This window comes from Pseudophryne corroboree, assembly GCF_028390025.1.
Source record: "Pseudophryne corroboree isolate aPseCor3 chromosome 3 unlocalized genomic scaffold, aPseCor3.hap2 SUPER_3_unloc_15, whole genome shotgun sequence".
Classification (NCBI taxonomy): Eukaryota; Metazoa; Chordata; class Amphibia; order Anura; family Myobatrachidae; genus Pseudophryne; species Pseudophryne corroboree.
In genome coordinates, this window is record NW_026967503.1 from 2,662,937 (window position 1) to 2,680,650 (window position 17,714).

Consider the following 17,714-nt stretch of genomic DNA (forward strand, 5'->3'; position numbering starts at 1 on the left):
ACATATCGTATGAATTGGAGATTCTAGATGAACAATAACATCAGTCATATGAGCTGATGGATCAGAGAAATGTCTAACGTTACTACTGGAAGCATTGGTAAGGTAGCATTCCTTTATGTGTGTGCTCATACGCTGGTAAGCCTGTACATGTGTTACTCACCCTTATATAACGTATATTGCTACAGCAGAGTAGGTGTGGCACAAGGTACTTTACATGCAATACACCATATGATACCCCTGCAATCATCATAATCATCTGCTAGGTTATAATCAACTTTATTTTACGTCCTAGAGGATGCTGGGGTCCATTTAGTACCATGGGGTATAGACGGGTCCTTTGGGAGCCACTGGCACTTTAAGAGTTTAATAGAATAGGCTGGCCCCTCCCTCTATGCCCCTCCTACCAGACTCAATTTAGAAAATGTGCACGGAGGAGCCGGTCACAGCTAGGGGAGCTCCTAGGAGTTTTCTTAGTTTTTTATTTTCTAGAGTTAGTTAGGTTACAGGAAGGCTGCTGGCCACAGAATCCCTGCTTCGTGGGACTTAGGGAGGGGGAAGGAACCAACGTCTTGAAGAGTTAATGGTTCTCTACTCCACTGACAGGACACTGAGCTCCTAAGGGTGCTGATCACAAGCCCACGGGCGACTACTCACTCCCGCAGTACGGCTGCCACCCCCTAACAAAGCCAGAAGAAAGTGTTGAGTACAGCGCCGGCGACCCGGTTTGCGGGTCGCCGGCGGGTATGGCGGCACAAGGGTGGGAGCGCAGCTCTGACAGGCTGTGCTCCAGGAAGGCTCAGCAACACACAGTGTAGGCGCTTTGAGGGGCGTCCTGAGCCAGCGCGGATAAACCCTACACTGTTCACACAGCTAACAGGGGCTAATCCTCCTGTTATCACTAAAATCCTCAGGCCAGTATAAACAATTAGTGCGGGAAGCCGCGCGCCATTACAAGGGGCGGGGCTTCCTATCAGAGTGGATCCAGCACTCACCAGCGCCATTTTCTCCCTGCAGATCATAGGAACTAGGACACTGACAGGGAGCGCTGCCCTCCCTATTAAGGTCAGTCAGTCAGCGCCGGGCTTTTATCATAATAACTGTCTACAGGGGCGCTGTGTGGCTGGCTCCTTATACTCTATGACTCTCTGAAGGTACTCTGGGGGAAACTGTGTCTGACATTTTCCTGTGTGTGTGTGTGTGTGTGTGTGTAAGTGTATATCCACATTGCCATGTCTAAGGACTCTGTGTCCTATGCTGCAGAATGTGTATCTTCTCCTGTGGAGTCTATTCCATGTACTCCGGACTGCAATGTGTTGTCTCAGCCTTCTGAATCCAAACCCCCATGGGTGGATTCTTTAAGGGGAATGATATCCCAGATTTCAACAAGGATGTCACATACTGAGAAAGAGACGCAGGTTTTTGAGACAATCTGTAGTGGATTTGAAGTATTCAGCTCCCACTACTTCATCTAAAACCCCCCCTACATACCCCAAAAAACGTACACTTGCCCAGATAATGCAAGCTGTCACTGATACCGACTCTGATACAGGGGACGGTGATGGCGATATGCAGGGGGGGATGCATCCATTGCTAAAGGGGTGCAGCTAATGATTGAAGCCATTAGGGATGTTTTGCATATTTCTGGGAAGGTTCAGGAACAAGTAGAGGAATCTTAGATTACAGTAAATAAGAAATCCTCGCTGACCTTTCCTGATTCTAAGGAGTTAAACTCCTTGTTTGAAAAATCCTGGGAAAACCCAGAGAAAAAATTCCAGATCTCTAAAAGAATTCTCATTGCTTTCCCTTTCCCTGAAGAGGATAGGAAGAAGTGGGAAAACCCACCTACAGCAGACACTTCTGTATCTAGGCTGTCTAAAAAATAAGAATTTACTCACCGGTAATTCTATTTCTCGTAGTCCGTAGTGGATGCTGGGAACTCCGTAAGGACCATGGGGAACAGCGGGCCCCGAAGGAGGCTGGGCACTCTAGAAAGATCTTAGACTACCTGGTGTGCACTGGCCCCTCCCCCTATGACCCTCCTCCAAGCCTCAGTTAGGATACTGTGCCCGGACGAGCGTACAGAATAAGGAAGGATTTTGAATCCCGGGTAAGACTCATACCAGCCACACCAATCACACCGTACAACTCGTGATATGAAAACCAGTTAACAGTATGAAACAACAGAGCCTCTCAACAGATGGCTCAACAATAACCCGATTTAGTTAACAATAACTATTTACAAGTATTGCAGATAAACCGCACTTGGGATGGGCGCCCAGCATCCACTACGGACTACGAGAAATAGAATTACCGGTGAGTAAATTCTTATTTTCTCTGACGTCCTAGTGGATGCTGGGAACTCCGTAAGGACCATGGGGATTATACCAAAGCTCCCAAACGGGCGGGAGAGTGCGGATGACTCTGCAGCACCGAATGAGAGAACTCCAGGTCCTCCTCAGCCAGGGTATCACATTTATAGAATTTTGCAAACGTGTTTGCCCCTGACCAAGTAGCTGCTCGGCAAAGTTGTGAAGCCAAGACCCCTCGGGCAGCCGCCCAAGATGAGCCCACCTTCCTTGTGGAATGGGCATTAACAGATTTTGGCTGTGGCAGGCCTGCCACAGAATGCGCAAGCTGAATTGTACTACAAATCCAACGAGCAATAGTCTGCTTAGAAGCAGGAGCACCCAGCTTGTTGGGCGCATATAGGATAAACAACGAGTCAGATTTTCTGACTCCAGCCGTTCTGGAAACATAAATTTTCAGGGCCCTGACCACGTCCAACAACTTGGAGTCCTCCAAGTCCTTAGTAGCCGCAGGCACCACAATAGGCTGATTCAGGTGAAACGCTGACACCACCTTAGGTAGAAACTGGGGACGAGTCCTCAATTCTGCCCTATCCATATGGAAAATCAGATGGGGGCTTTTACAAGACAAAGCAGCCAATTCTGATACTCGCCTGGCGGAAGCCAAGGACAATAACATAACCACTTTCCACGTGAGATATTTCAGATCCACGGTTTTTAGGGGTTCAAACCAATGTGATTTTAAGAAACTCAACACCACGTTGAGGTCACAAGGTGCCACGGGAGGCACAAACGGGGGCTGAATATGCAGCACTCCCTTTACAAATGTCTGAACTTCAAGTACTGAAGCTAGTTCTTTCTGAAAGAAAATCGACAGAGCCGAGATCTGTACCTTAATGGAGCCCAGTTTTAGGCCCATATTCACTCCTGTTTGCAGGAAATGCAGAAATCGACCTAGTTGAAATTCCTCTGTTGGGGCCTTTTTGGCCTCACACCATGCAACATATTTCCGCCATATGCGGTGATAATGATTTGCTGTAACTTCTTTCCTGGATTTAATAAGCGTAGGAATGACTTCCTCCGGAATGCCCTTTTCCTTCAGGATCCGGTTTTCAGCCGCCATGCCGTTAAACGCAGCCGCGGTAAGTCTTGGAACAGACAGGGCCCCTGCTGTAGCAGGTCTTGTCTGAGTGGCAGAGGTCACGGGTCCTCTGAGATCATCTCTTGAAGTTCTGGGTACCACGCTCTTCTTGGCCAATCCGGAACCACGAGAATTGTGTTTACTCCTCGCTTTCTTATTATTCTCAATACCTTTGGTATGAGCGGCAGAGGAGGGAACACATAAACTGACTGGTACACCCACGGTTTTACCAGAGCGTCCACCGCTATCGCCTGAGGGTCTCTTGACCTGGCGCAATACCTCTCTAGTTTTTTGTTTAGACGGGACGCCATCATGTCCACCTGTGGACGACCCCACTGATTTGTAATCATTTGGAAGACTTCTGGATGAAGTCCCCACTCTCCCGGGTGGAGGTCGTGCCTGCTGAGAGTCTGCTTCCCAGTTGTCTACACCCGGAATGAACACTGCTGACAGTGCTAGTACATGATTTTCCGCCCATCGGAGAATTCTTGTGGCTTCTGCCATTGCCATCCTGCTTCTTGTGCCGCCCTGTCGATTCACATGGGCGACTGCCGTGATGTTGTCTGACTGGATCAGCACCGGCTGATTTAGGAGCAGGGATTTTGCTTGACTTAGAGCATTGGTGATGGCCCTTAGCTCCAGAATATTTATGTGAAGAGAAGTCTCCTGACTTAACCATAGTCCTTGGAAGTTTCTTCCCTTTGTGACTGCCCCCCAGCCTCGCAGGCTGGCATCCGTGGTCACCAGGACCCAGTCCTGTATGCCGAATCTGCGGCCCTCCAGAAGATGAGCACTCTGCAGCCACCATAGAAGAGACACCCTTGTTCTTGGAGACAGGGTTATCAAGCGATGCATCTGAAGATGCGATCCGGACCACTTGTCCAACAGATCCCACTGGAAAATTCTGGCATGGAACCTGCCGAATGGAATTGCTTCGTAAGAAGCTACCATCTTTCCCAGGACCCGCGTGCAGTGATGCACCGATACCTGTTTTGGTTTCAGGAGGTCTCTGACTAGAGAAGACAACTCCCTGGCTTTCTCCTCCGGGAGAAACACTTTTTTCTGGGCTGTGTCCAGAATCATCCCCAGGAACATTAGACGTGTCGTCGGAACCAGCTGTGACTTTGGAATATTCAGAATCCAGTCGTGCTGGCGCAGCACTTCCTGAGATAGTGCTACTCCCACCAACAACTGTTCCTTGGACCGTGCCTTTATTAGGAGATCGTCCAAGTACGGGATAATTAAAACTCCCTTTCTTCGAAGGAGTATCATCATTTCCGCCATAACCTTGGTAAAAACCCTTGGTGCCGTGGAGAGTCCAAACGGCAACGTCTGGAATTGGTAATGGCAGTCCTGTACCACAAATCTGAGGTACTCCTGGTGAGGATGGTAAATGGGGACATGCAGGTAAGCATCCTTGATGTCCAGGGAAACCATGTAATCCCCCTCGTCCAGGCTCGCAATAACCGCCCTGAGCGATTCCATCTTGAACTTGAATTTTTTTATGTACTTGTTCAAGGATTTCAAATTTAAAATGGGTCTCACCGGACCGTCTGGTTTCGGTACCACAAATAGTGTGGAATAGTAACCCCGACCTTGTTGAAGTAGGGGTACCTTGATTATCACCTGCTGGGAATACAGCTTGTGAATTGCCGCTAGCACCGCCTCCCTGTCTGAGGGAGCAATCGGCAAGGCAGATTTTAGGAACCGGTGGGGTGGAGCCGCCTCGAATTCCAGCTTGTACCCCTGAGATACTACTTGAAGGATCCAGGGATCCACTTGTGAGCGAGCCCACTGATCGCTGAAATTTTTGAGGCGGGCCCCCACCGTACCTGGCTCCGCCTGTGGAGCCCCACTGTCATGCGGCGGACTTAGCAGAAGAAGCGGGGGAGGACTTTTGCTCCTGGGAACCTGCTGCTTGTTGCAGCCTTTTTCCACGCTTGCTTTTCTGTGTCCGAAAGGACTGAACCTGATAAAATGGCGCCTTCTTAGGCTGTGAGGGGACATGGGGTAGAAATGCTGACTTCCCAGACGTTGCTGTGGAAACTAGGTCGGAGAGACCATCCCCAAATAATTCCTCCCCCTTATAAGGCAAAACTTCCATGTGCCTTTTGGAATCTGCATCTCCTGTCCACTGGCGAGTCCATAAGCCTCTCCTAGCAGAAATGGACAATGCACTTACTTTAGATGCCAGCCGGCAGATTTCCCTCTGTGCATCTCTCATATACAAGACTGAATCTTTGATATGGTCAATTGTTAGCAGAATCGTGTCTCTGTCTAGTGTGTCAATATTTTCTGACAATTTATCTGACCACGCAGCTGCAGCGCTGCACATCCATGCTGACGCAATAGCTGGTCTAAGTATAATGCCTGAGTGTGTGTAAACAGACTTCAGGATCGCCTCCTGCTTTCTATCAGCAGGCTCCTTAAGGGCTGCCGTATCCTGTGACGGTAGTGCCACCTTTTTAGACAAACGTGTGAGCGCTTTATCCACCCTAGGGGGTGTTTCCCAGCGTAACCTATCCTCTGGCGGGAAAGGGAACGCCATTAGTAGCTTTTTAGAAATTGCTAATTTTTTTATCAGGGGAAAGCCACGCTTCCTCACACACCTCATTTAATTCATCTGAAGGGGGAAAAACTACGGGTAGTTTTTTTCTCCCCAAACATAATACCCTTTTTTGTGGTACCTGGATGTAAATCAGAAATGTTTAGCACCTCTTTCATTGCTTCAATCATGCAGTGAATGGTCCTGACGGGCATTAGATTCGACTCATCCTCGTCGACACTGGTGTCAGTATCAGTGTCGACATCTACGTTTGCCACTTGAGATAGCGGGCGTTTTAGAGCCCCTGATGCCCCTTGAGACACCTGGACAGGCACGAGCTGAAGACTCGGCTGTCCCACAGTTGGCATGTCGTCAAATTTTTTATGTAAAGAGTCTATACGTGCACTCATTTCTTTCCATAAGCTCATCCACTCAGGTGTCTGCCCCCCTGCTAAAGGCATCTGCTCCGCCTCCACATCATTATCCTCATCAAACATGTCGACACAGCCGTACCGACACACCCCACACACACAGGGAATGCTCAAACAGAGGACAGGACCCACAAAAGCCCTTTGGGGGGACAGAGTAAGAGTATGCCAGCACACACCAGAGCGCTATATATATACAGGGACTAACTGAGTTATGTCCCTAATAGCTGCTTTTCAATAAAATATAATATATATACTGCCAAATTTAATGCCCCCCCTCTCTTTTCCCTCTTACTGTACTGTAGACTGCAGGGGAGAGCCAGGGAGCTTCCTTCCAGCGGAGCTGTGAGGGAAAAATGGCGCCAGTGTGCTGAGGAGATAAACTCCGCCCCTTTTTTCGCGGCCTATTCTCCCGCTTTTTATGGATTTCTGGCAGGGGTATTTACCTCATATATAGCCCCTGGGGCTATATATTGAGGTATTTTAGCCAGCCAAGGTGTTTTTATTGCTGCCTCAGGGCGCCCCCCCCCCAGCGCCCTGCACCCTCAGTGACCGGAGTGTGAAGTGTGAGAGGAGCAATGGCGCACAGCTGCAGTGCTGTGCGCTACCTTGGTGAAGACTGAGTCTTCATGCCGCAGATTTTCCTGGACCAACTTCTTGCTTCTGGCTCTGTAAGGGGGACGGCGGCGCGGGCTCCGGGACCGAACACCAAGGCTGGGCCTGCGGTCGATCCCTCTGGAGCTAATGGTGTCCAGTAGCCTAAGAAGCCCAATCCGGCTGCAAGCAGGCGAGTTCGCTTCTTCTCCCCTTAGTCCCTCGCTGCAGTGAGCCTGTTGCCAGCAGGTCTCACTGAAAATAAAAAAATCTAAGACTATTACTTTCTAAGAGCTCAGGAGAGCCCCTAGTGTGCATCCAACCTCGGCCGGGCACGAAATCTGAGGCTTGGAGGGGGGTCATGGTGGGAGGAGCCAGTGCACACCAGGTAGTCTAAGATCTTTCTAGAGTGCCCAGCCTCCTTCGGGGCCCGCTGTTCCCCATGGTCCTTACGGAGTTCCCAGCATCCACTAGGACGTCAGAGAAAGGTGGTTTTACCTGTCCCTGGTTCAATCGCCATAAAGTAGCCGGCTGACCGCAAGATTAAGACTACGCTCAAATCACTATACACTGCTAAAAGCATGGCTTTAAGGCCCACTATTGCTTGCGCATGGATTTCTAAAGCCATAGTAAAGTGGTCAGGCACCTTACTGGAGAACTTAGATACTATGGATAGGAGTGACATTGACTTGTTTTTTCGGCACATACAGGATTCTGCAGGTTTCATGGTGGAGGCCATGAAGGACATTGGCCTGCTACTTCCATGGCTGTCTCGGCACGCAGAGGACTCAGGATACGCCAATGGACTGCAGATGCAGTATCCAAGAAAAGTGTGGAGAACCTGCCATTCAAGGTCAGGCACTATTTGTTATGATTCCCGTACTCCAGACCAGAAGAGATCTTATGGCAGAGGTCTGAGTACTGGGAAGATATGCTGGTTGTGGGAGCAGGAGAGCCTAGTAACCCCTGGCGCCCTAACTCCGTTGTCTCGCCCGTGTTATCAGAAATCCCTTGCGAGACTATGGTTGCTTGAGCCCATGGCAGCCGCGTTCGAAGGGCGGATTATGTCTGCCCAACCCCGATGCCCCCGCAGGTCTTAATGGGAGACAAAGGGAAATCCGAGACAGGGTGATAACAAGGGGCCGTAATATGCAAAAGGGGAACAGCCCTCTCTGCTACCGCAGAAAAGGCTGAAGAAAAAGAAGACCTAATCTTTTTCTGGGGCACGCTTTCTATATGAGATAAAAATTAAAATTAATTCTTTATTGTTACTGTATTAAAAAGTTCTAGACTTGTTCATCAGTAAATAATATAGGCATACAATTTGCCAATTATGTAGCGATAATCTCTATATATTTGCACCCGGGTATCCCTATTTATTTGGGTTCCATCTACAAATAGGTATACCTTAGGGATATGATCACATTTATCTCCTTCACCGAGATTTAAAGGACATCAAAAATTACTGGAGTTTGTATGTACTCCTGTTGTTGAAGATTTTCAAAATCAAAAAAGAACACAAAAAGGTATTCTTTATATTTTTGTTGGAGTTTGTATGTACTCCATTTATTGTGTTCTGTTCAAAAATGAAAAATAAAAAATGGAACAGATAATGTGTTTGTCCCCTCGCAGTTATATGTGTGAGCGGAACACCTAACATGTAGCGTATACACATGAATCTGACCACCACCACTGTACAATTTATATAATCATTCTTCAATACCACTGTATAATATATATATGTCAAAACACTTATGCCTGTTCCCTTAATTCTGTCTCGATATTATTCCACACCACTGCACCACTGGATCTAAATATGCAATATAAACAATGGTATCCACAGGGTATATCTGTTGGAAAATAGTTCCTTTAGATCTTGCTGATTTGAAATTTGTAGTATCAGCTAAAGCACATTAAATATATACTGCTTGTTGTCATATACATTTGAAAAAATCCAAGTCTATTGTTCCAAATGGTAAGTGTTTAATTCCTATATATAAGTGTATTCAGATGTGTGGATCCCCACACCTGCAAATTTTCAAAACACACCCATATTTGCTGGGAGGCATATATCCAACATGAGGAATTGCAGCGATTACTTCTATAACTCATTAGATTTGATATATATACACAATTCCACAAAATTTGCTAAATAACCCAAATGGAAAAAACAGATACTCAATTGCTTTTGTAATGCACCAGGAGCACTGCTGTCTAATGTTAATTACTGAGACAGCAACAAGGCATCCTGCTGATTGAAAAATTGTGGCCATCTATTCATATAGAAGAAAAGCAATGGGCAGAGGGATACTCCATACAAGCATTCAGTGCAATATGGGTAAAGTGACAAATTGCGGTTTGGTCAAATATAGAAGAAAAAGCAATGGGCAGAGGGATACTCCATACAAGCATTCAGTGCAATATGGGTAAAGTGACAAATTGCGGTTTGGTCAAATATACTTTACGTATACAGGGAGATGATCCAGCAGTGTTAGACCACGGTGAAGAGAGATCGTGATCTCCGGCGTCCGTGTCCGTGAAACCGGAAGTCGGAGCCGGCCCGGGGCGGAAGTGACGTACGTTTCGCTATCCTAGGCTTGTTCACAGTTGCCAGGCAACTGTGAACAAGCCTAGGATAGCGAAACGTACGTCACTTCCGCCCCGGGCCGGCTCCGACTTCCGGTTTCACGGACACGGACGCCGGAGATCACGATCTCTCTTCACCGTGGTCTAACACTGCTGGATCATCTCCCTGTATACGTAAAGTATATTTGACCAAACCGCAATTTGTCACTTTACCCATATTGCACTGAATGCTTGTATGGAGTATCCCTCTGCCCATTGCTTTTTCTTCTATATTTGACCAAACCGCAATTTGTCACTTTACCCATATTGCACTGAATGCTTGTATGGAGTATCCCTCTGCCCATTGCTTTTCTTCTATATGAATAGATGGCCACAATTTTTCAATCAGCAGGATGCCTTGTTGCTGTCTCAGTAATTAACATTAGACAGCAGTGCTCCTGGTGCATTACAAAAGCAATTGAGTATCTGTTTTTTCCATTTGGGTTATTTAGCAAATTTTGTGGAATTGTGTATATATATCAAATCTAATGAGTTATAGAAGTAATCGCTGCAATTCCTCATGTTGGATATATGCCTCCCAGCAAATATGGGTGTGTTTTGAAAATTTGCAGGTGTGGGGATCCACACATCTGAATACACTTATATATAGGAATTAAGCACTTACCATTTGGAACAATAGACTTGGATTTTTTCAAATGTATATGACAACAAGCAGTATATATTTAATGTGCTTTAGCTGATACTACAAATTTCAAATCAGCAAGATCTAAAGGAACTATTTTCCAACAGATATACCCTGTGGATACCATTGTTTATATTGCATATTTAGATCCAGTGGTGCAGTGGTGTGGAATAATATCGAGACAGAATTAAGGGAACAGGCATAAGTGTTTTGACATATATATATTATACAGTGGTATTGAAGAATGATTATATAAATTGTACAGTGGTGGTGGTCAGATTCATGTGTATACGCTACATGTTAGGTGTTCCGCTCACACATATAACTGCGAGGGGACAAACACATTATCTGTTCCATTTTTTATTTTTCATTTTTGAACAGAACACAATAAATGGAGTACATACAAACTCCAACAAAAATATAAAGAATACCTTTTTGTGTTCTTTTTTGATTTTGAAAATCTTCAACAACAGGAGTACATACAAACTCCAGTAATTTTTGATGTCCTTTAAATCTCGGTGAAGGAGATAAATGTGATCATATCCCTAAGGTATACCTATTTGTAGATGGAACCCAAATAAATAGGGATACCCGGGTGCAAATATATAGAGATTATCGCTACATAATTGGCAAATTGTATGCCTATATTATTTACTGATGAACAAGTCTAGAACTTTTTAATACAGTAACAATAAAGAATTAATTTTAATTTTTATCTCATATAGAAAGCGTGCCCCAGAAAAAGATTAGGTCTTCTTTTTCTTCAGCCTTTTCTGCGGTAGCAGAGAGGGCTGTTCCCCTTTTGCATATTACAGTCTTCAGGACTGAAAATCTGGGTGCACCGCCAACCTAGTGCTTAGCGTAATTAATGCTGATAGAGCCAGATGTTGGTCTAACAAATTAATAAACTATCAATTAACAGTAATTGTAGTTCTCCAGTGCGGTTTCCGATACCCCCATTCCCCTTTTCCCTTCACATTGATAACAAGGGGCCCTCTGACTAAGCAACCAGGCCAGGGGTTACAAGCTAACTAACTTTAACCAAAGGTATGTGCGGACTAGCCGCCAGGGAAAAGGACAACCAAAGAACCACTGATCCGTTACTCCTATCCAGCACCGCTGGATACCAGAGTGGATCTGTGGGAGCGGAATCCTCCGCAAAAGCTCCAGAACACAAATAAACTAAATAATAAACAGTAAGCGGACAAGCCACAACACACGGCTGAGCCGCGACTCACGAACACCACAGGATGTTAAAGGTGCTCGGTCAGACTCCAGGAATAGATGGCAAACTTCCGAGTACAGGATCTCTGAGGACAGGAACAACCGGATAGAGCAGGACTGGAAACTCTCTGTAGCAGACACAGGCAAACAGGAAGCTATCACCGGCGTCTGTAAGAAGTCCTGAGGGTGCCTTTATTCAGGAACCCTCCAATCAAGATCCAGACAGGGTAATCAATGGAAATGCCGTGCAGCTTGCATGCTGCACGGCCAGCACATAATCAGGTAATTTAGGACAGACCCAGCAACGGGGAACGCGGCTGAACGTGGCGTCCCCGTTGCTAAGGTCAGAGCGGCTCTGTGCGCCCGGCGTCTAGCGTTGCCAGGGAGCCGGCGGCTGAACGCGCACGGCGTCCCTGGTTGCTAGGCGCCGGGCCGCACCGACGAGCGGACCCCGGCGCCTAACACTATTTGGGGACGCATTGGATTTGTGGATTTCCACGGCGACTGCGGGTAAGACAACATTTCTTCCCTCTGCAGCAGCCCCAGGTAGAAAATATTATCCTACACCTACACTGCAGTCCTTTTGGACCTCAAAATTTAAAAAATCCAAACCCCCTCCCACCTTCTTTAGAGGAGGTCGGGGAAGATCCAAAAAAACCTGCACCAACAGGTTCCCAGGGACAGAATCCAGGTTCTGCTTCCACCAAATATTCAGCATGATGGTGGACCTCCCAGCCTGGAGATCAGACAGGTGAGAGCGAGACTAAAAGATTTCAGTCACGTCTGGGCGTCATCATGCCTAGACCCCTGGGTGACGGATATTGTTACCCAGGGGTACAGACTGGAGTTTCAGGAACTCCCACCTCACAGATTCTTCAAATCAGGCTTACCAGGTTCGCAGACAGAAAGTGCTGTCCTACAGGAAGCCGTTAAAAAACTGGTACGAACAAATGTTATTGTTCCAGTTCCACCTCACCCAAAAATCAAGGGTTATTACTCAAACTTGTTTGTAGTACCAAAACCAAATGGTTCGGTAAGGCCTATATTGAACCCGAAAGCGTTGAACCACTACTTAAGGGTTTTCCAATTGAAGATGTAGTCTCTGAAAGCGGTGATCTAAGGTCTGGAGAAGGGGGAATTCCTAGTATCCCTGTATATCAAGGATGCGTACCTTCACATTCCTATCTGGCCGCCTCACCAGGCCTATCTACGGTTTGCACTACAGGACTGTCACTATCCGTTCCAAACATTGCCATCTGGCCTCTCCACAGCACCGAGGGTGTTCACCATGGTCATGGCGGAGATGATGCTCCTCCTACGCAAACAGGGAGTGAACATAATTCCATATCTGGATGATCTGCTGATAGAGGCATCTTCCAAGGAGAAGCTGTTGCAGAGTATTGCGCTCTCAACTCAACTACTCTGGGATCATGGGTGGATCCAGAACCTTCCAAAGTCACATTTGGAACCGACAAGGAGACTGACCTTCCTGGGGATGATACTCAACACGGAAGTGCAGCGGGTGTTTCTACCGGTGGAGAAAGCTTTGGTGATCCAATCAATGGTCCGGGATGTCTTGAAACCTCCCCGGGTATCGGTTCATCGGTGCATTTGGCTTCTGGGGAAGATGGTATTCTCCTACGAGGCTCTACAATACAGAAGATTCCATGCACGCTTCATCCAGCTGGATCTCCTGGACAACTGGTCTGGATTGCATCTTCACATGCACCAATGGATATGCCTGTCACCGAATGCCAGAATTTCACTACTCTGGTGGCTGCAAACTTCTCACCTGCTTGACGGCCGCAGGTTCAGGATTCAGAATTGGATTCTTCTAACCACGGATGCAAGCCTCAAAGCTTGGGGAGCAGTCACCCAGGGGGAAAACTTCCAAGGAAAGTGGTCAAGCCGGGAACTGGTCCTTCCAATAAACATTCTGGAACTAAGAGCCATATACAATGGCCTTCTAAAAGTGGCTCATCTTCTGCAATATCGAGTCATGCAGGTTCAGTCGGTCAACATCACAGAGGTGTCCTACATAAACAGGCAGGGTGGAACGAAGAGCAGGGATGCAATGTCAGAGGTACAAGAATCCTCCTCTGGGTAGAACGACACGCGCTGGCACTGTAGGCGTTCTTCCAGGACAATGGGGCCTCCACCCAGAAGTATTCACAGAGGTAACACGCAGATGGGGTGTACCTCAGATAGACATGATGGCCTCTTGCCTCAACAAGATGCTTCGGAGGTACTGTTCCAGGTCACGAAACCCACAGGTAGTGGCTGTGGACACCCTAGTGACTCTGTGGGTGTTCCAGTCAGTATATGTGTTCCCTCCACTTCCACTCATCCCAAGGATTCTAAAACTAATAAAAAGATAAACAGTTCCGGTGATCCTCATTGCTCTTGACTGGCCAAGGAAGGCTTAGCACGCGGATCTTCCGAGGCCTCTTCCTCTTCGCGAGGACCTTCTACTGCAGGGGCCATTTGCCTATCACGACTTACCGCGGCTCCGTTGGACGGCATGGAGGTTGAATGCCAGATCTTAGCTCGGAAGGGCATTCCGAATAAAGTTTTTCCTACTCTGATCCAAGCTAGGAAGGGGGTACCGTCTAAGCATTACCATCGGATTTGGAAAAAGTATGTGTTTTGGTGTGAATCCAAGAAGTTTCCTACGGTGGAGTTTCAACTGGGACATTTTCTCCTCTTTCTGCAAGCGGGTGTGGATGTTGGCCTACGTTTGTGCTCCATCAAGTTCCAGATTTCGGCATTGTCTATTTTCTTCCAGAAACAATTGGCTGCTATCCCTGAGGTTCAGACTTTCTTGAAAGGAATTCTGCACATCCAACCACCCTTTGTGCCTCTTAAGGCGCCTCGGGATCTTAATGTGGTGCTGCAGTTCCTGCAATCGGATTGGTTCGAACCTTTACAGGAGGTGGACGTAAAGTTTCTTACTTGGAAGGCGGTCACGTTGTTGGCCTTGGCTTCTGCCAGACACCTGTCAGAATTGGGGGCATTTTCGCACAAGAGCCCCTACTTGATTTTCCATGAGGATAGAGCTGAGCTCAGAATGCGTCAGCAATTTCTCCATAAGGTTGTGTCGGCTTTTCATATCAACCAACCTATTGTGGGGCCAGTGGCTACTGACACCTCAATTACCTCAAAGTCCGTGGATGTCGTGCGGGCTTTGAAAATCTATGTGAAGAGAACTACTCGTCACAGGAAGTCAGACGCACTATTTGTACTTTATGATACCAACAAGATTGGGTGTCCTGCTTCTAAGCAGACAATTTCACGCTGGATCAGACTTACTATCCAGCATGCTTATTCCATGGCGGGATTGCCAATTCCAAAATCTGTTCAGGCCCACTCTACCCGTAAAGTGGGTTCTTCCCGGGCAGCTGCCTGGGGTGTCTCGGCTATTCAGCTTTGCCGAGCAGCTACTTGGTCAGGATCGAACACGTTTGCTAGGTTTTACAAGTTCTATACTTTGGCCTCTGAGGACCTCAAGTTTGGTCAATCAGTTCTGCAGGAACCTCAGCACTCTCACTCCTGCACTGGGAGCTTTGGTACATCCCCATGATACTAAATGGATCCCAGCATCCTCTAGGACGTAAGAGAAAATAGGATTTTAATTACCTACCGATAAATCCTATTCTCGTAGTCCGTAGAGGATGCCTGGTGTCCGCCATGTACTTCGTATTACTGCATTGTTACTTGGTTCAGTATTGTTGGATCAGCCATTGCTGATTTGTTCCAAGTTGGTTAGTTTGGATTTTTGTTATGTGTGAGCTGGTGTGAATCTCACCACTATCTGTGTATTTCCTTCTCTTGAAGTATGTCAGTCTCCTCGGGCACAGTTTCTAGACTGAGTCTGGTAGGAGGGGCATAGAGGTAGGGACCAACCTACACTGTTAAACTCTTAAAGTGCCAGTGGGTCCTAAAGAACCCGTCTAGACCCCATGGTACTAAATGGACCACAGCATCCCCAACAGACTACGAGAAAAGGATATACTGGTAGGTAATTCAAATCCTATTTTTACATCCCCATCATCATTCTCTCTCAAAAGTAATAAGGATGATGTGTGTACGGTAAGTATGATATAGAGAATTACATATCAGAATCTATACAGCTGCCGCCATACTTCTGCTTCTCATACGTGTGCTACTGGCAGCAGTGAACATCTGAGTGAGAATGCAGGGAAGACAGCAGAGTCTGATGAGAAAGAGATTGGATCAGCCTTTGCAGGGATGTACCACACCGGTCACCCCTGTTAGTATATAAAATAATAAATAAGAGGAGCATGGTCCATCCAGACATGCTTTCTGGAGCTCTCCTCACTAAGTGGCTTCTTATCTACCCTACCTGATAGCTCTCACTGCCCTAAAACCACTCGCTCCGCTCACTCCGGGCACTGTTCACTGCCGCAGCCTAGTGACGCCTATGAAGCCACGGGCTGTATTCTGGGGCTATGTGCGCTCAGTCTTTCCTGCACACTCCGGATACCTGACTTGAAGGCGCTTTTGGCTCAGACGGGAGTACTTGCTCTCCAGATAACACAGGTGCGTAGCTCCCGCGGTGATATTGGGGAGGGAGATAACTGCCATTTTAGATCCTTGTGCGTGGCCATCGCATGCTTTGCCTTCTGCCTTCAATAAGGTTTAATATAAATAAGTGTCCTGACAGCTGGACCGTGGTCACTACACTAAATTGAAGAATTTGCCTGGAGGTGAAACTACCTTCTATTTATATAGTACCACTATAATCTACTTCCCTGGAAGAAAAAAAGACAAGGCTGAGATTTGAACTTTTATGGAGCCTAAAAGTAGGCCCACATCCACAACAGCCTGCAGGAAGTGCAAGAAATGTCCCAGATGAAAATCCACAGCAGAATACTGTTGACCCTCACACCAAGAGACAGATTTCTTCCATATGCGATGGTAATGTTTCGATGCGACCATCTGGCCAGCTTGGAGCATAGTTGAGATAACCTTGCCTGGAATCTCTTTCCTGGCAAAAATCCTCCCATATACTTCCATTGCATCAAACATAGCCGTGGTAAGTCTGGATAGACTAACGGCCCTTGTGTAAGATGATCATCCTGAATTGGCAGAGGCCAGGGGCCTACGAGTAATAAGGCTAGAATGTCTACATACCAGGCCCTGCGGGGCCAGTCTGGGGCAATCAGAATTGCTTGAACCCTGTCCCCTTAAATCCTTTGAGAACTCTTGGAATTACAGAAACTGGAGGGTACAAGTACATCAACCGGTAAATCCACAGTGTCGCCAGAGCGTCCACTGCTGCAGCCTGTGGATTCCTCGTCCCAGAACAGTAACGCAGAAGCTTCTTGGTGAGCTGAGAAACCAACAAGTTGATTTGCGGGTAGCCACACCGATGAAATATCTGCTGAACAACTTGCGGGTATAGGCCCCATTCCTCCAGGTGCAGATAGTGTCTACTGAGGAAGTCTGCTCCCCAATTGTCTACTCCCAGAATTAATATGGCGGAAATGGCCTTGGGATTCCGCTCCATCCAGAGGAGTATCTGTGACACCTCCCTCATTGCAGTTCTGCTGTTTGGACCTCCTTGTTGGTTTATGTACACCACAGTTGGTGGGTTTTCCGACCATACCTGTATGGCCTGATACTGAAGTATATAATGAGATCAGCAGGTCATTGTAAATCGCCCTGAGTTCCAAAACTTTTATCGGAAGGGAAACCTCTTGATCAGACCACCTACATTGGAACCGAACCCCAACCATGGAGGCTTGCATCCGTTGTCAACAGAATCCAATCCTGAATTCTGAAGTGTCGACCCTCCAGGAGGGAGATCAGCAACCACCATAAGAGGGAAATCCTGGCGTTTGGTGAAAGGCATATCATCTGGCGTATGTGCAGATGTGACCCAGACCATTTGTCCAGCAGATCCAGCTGGAATGGTCATGCATGGAATCTTCCTTACCGAAATGCGTCGTAGGAGGCCATCATCTTTCCCAGTAAGCTTATGCAAAGATGTACAGAGATTTTGTTCAGATTCAAAATGGAACATACCATTGTCTGAATTATCTTTGCCTCGTCCATAGGAAGGAACACCTTCTGAGACACCGTGTCTAATATCATTACCAGGAACTGAAGCCTCTGCGTAGGTCCTAGGTGGAATTTCTGCAGATTGAGAATCCACCCATGATCTGTGAGTAGTCGTGTTGGAAGG

The 17,714-nt window shown here is 47.1% G+C and overlaps 1 protein-coding gene across 1 annotated transcript in view; it reads right to left on the reverse strand.

The window, feature by feature from the left end:
- The window catches only part of LOC134983462 (zinc finger protein 585A-like), a 151,168-nt gene that overhangs the window by 3,094 nt on the left and 130,360 nt on the right, over positions 1–17,714 (reverse strand). The window lies entirely within an intron of this gene.